The following is a 2,691-nucleotide window of genomic DNA, read 5'->3' on the forward strand; positions in this document are numbered from 1 at the left end:
GTGTTTGAGACCAGCCTGACCAAGAGCAAGACCCTGTCTCTAAAAATATACCTGGGTGTTTTTGTGGGCACCTATAGTCCTGGCTACTTAGGAGGCTGAAGCAAGAGAATCACTCAGTTTGAGGTTGCTGTGAGCTGCACCTCTACCAAAGGCAACAAAGTGAGATTCTGTCTTAAAAAAGAAAAAAAAAAAAAAAAAGATGATTGGTCATTAAAGAAATGCAAATCAAAACCGTGATACTGTTCCATATCCACTAGGATAACTAAAATCAAAAAGACAGATGATAAGCATTAGCTAGGATGCAGAAAAATTGGAACACGTACATGTCTGGTGGATTGTAAAATGTACAGCCACACAAGAAAACAGTTTGGCAGTTCCTTAAAATGTTAAACAACGAATTACTGTATGACCCAGCAATGACACACCTAAATGTAGACTGAGGAGGATTAAAACGCATGTCCACAAAAACATGCACATGAAAGTTCAGAGCAGAATTACTTATAGTAACCAAAAAGTGAAAGAACCTAAAGTCAATCAACAAGCATGTATCAGTTCATGCTTTGATTGACACGTGCTAGTGACACACAGATAAATCTTGAAAACATCATGCTACATGAAAGAAATCACTCACATATTACATGATTCAAATACTGTAACATTCTCAAGACAGTCCCTTCCATAGAAACTGGAAATAGGTTGGCAGTTGCCAGGGGCCATGGGGAGAAGGGAATGGGGAGTAACTGCTAATGGATATAGGGTTCCTTTCGAAAGCGATATAAATGTGCTGAAATTAGAGAGTGGTGACAATTGTATAACTCTGTAAACATGCTAAAACCCACTACATTAAAAGGGTGAATTTTAGGATATGTGAACTATATTTCAATAAAGCTGTTAGCAGAAAAAACTAAGTAGTGAGAAATCAATTTTAAAAATATATTGTGCTCTAAGATGGACGTAGTTAATATATCATTATTTTATTATCAGCAAGTTATCATTAGTATCACAATACACTATTATAATGATAATTCATTTATATTACAATAAAGATATTTCATTGAGTGGATTTTCCTACTAATAATACAGTCTTCTAATTAGAAATCTCTTCACCAAAAATATATCTTAGACTGATGCTTTTTTCTTATGGTTGCATTCACTATGTATGCTGAATTTGTTTGTTTATAGTCAGAAGGGAGGAATCGTCATGGAATGAAAACAGAACATGATTGACAATTTGACGCTTGGGTTCTAGTGCCACCTTTACTGCAAATTACCTGTGTTAATTCCTCTAAAAGGACTGTACTCTTCATCTGTACACAACAGAAATTATTTGAGTCATTCACCATTTTATTTCCAACATCAACTCCATATTGAATTTGAATTTTTTTGGGGGGTGAGTGGGCAGTTTCACACCAGAGATACACTTCGTAAATATAGGCAATAATTGCCTATATTTACGAAGTAAATATATTAACTTGGGATTCTTAATCCCAATCCTGCTACTAGTTAGCTGCCTGAGCTTTTGATCTATTTCTCTGATTACATATCTGCAATATAAAGAGGTTGGACTTGGATAATAACAAAATTTCATTTCTACTTCTCCCCTGTTATGCTCTGTACTAAAACTGCTGATCTTTTTCAAATAGGTGATATCTCTAATTATCTCCATTGCTCTTCTTCTGCAGACAGGATGAAATCCAGTCATGAAAATCATGATTTACATTGATCTTCACAATCTTATTCCAAATAACCATTAAGGCTCAATTCAGATTCCTGATGCTTCCATACACTTTTCATCTAGCCATTTCTAGAAAGGATCATTCTGTCTGATGACTCCATGCCTTTTCAAATGTTATTGCACTCATCTCAAATGTGGAATACACAATGTTCACGACCCAGTTCAAATATTACATTCTCAGTGAACAGTTCCACAAAAATAGTTAGATCCTTTTCTACTGTGTTCAACCAAAAATTGTCCACAGATCTATTACAATACTTAAGGAATCATGTTATAACCTATCCTTCATATAACTTTCTTTCCAAGAGGCCAAGGCTCTCAAAAAATAAAAATTGTGACTTTTTTCTTGTTTTTATATCACCTTTGTGCCTGTCATGAAATAATTCTCTCTTTGATGGAAATTTTTCTTTACATCCTTTAAACATGTTATATGACTTTCAATAGTTTTTAAAATTTAGTGTTAACACTTTGGGAAAAACATAATAAATTTAAATTTGAGTACTAGGCAACTACAAATTGAAATGTCCCTTTTGAAGCAAGCTGATTAGAGAACGTGTTATTGTAAAAAAAAAAAAAAATTGAAGAATTAGAGTATCTGTATACTGTAAATATATTAATTCATACAATTTGGTCATGTCTTACTAGAGTCCTTTGTGTTTTTCATAAAGGTTTTTCCCAAGTACCAGATTAGCAAATTTTTAACAATCATCTGAATTGAGTGAGCAGGCAAATAGACCTAAGATTCACTTCAATGTGGATTATAATATGAACTACAGTATAAGTGAGTAAAGGGCTTTATTCTATCGATGTATATATTTTCTTTTTTTTTTTTTTTATTGAATGGTAACTGTGTACATTGATGCACTTTGGGGGTACAGTGTGGTATTTTCATACACAATCCAAGACACTTCCATCAAACTGGTTAACATAGCTTTCATGTAACTTTCTTAGTTATT

Source organism: Otolemur garnettii, unplaced genomic scaffold (genome assembly GCF_000181295.1).
Source record: "Otolemur garnettii isolate 467f Iridium unplaced genomic scaffold, OtoGar3 scaffold00004, whole genome shotgun sequence".
Taxonomy (NCBI): domain Eukaryota; kingdom Metazoa; phylum Chordata; class Mammalia; order Primates; family Galagidae; genus Otolemur; species Otolemur garnettii.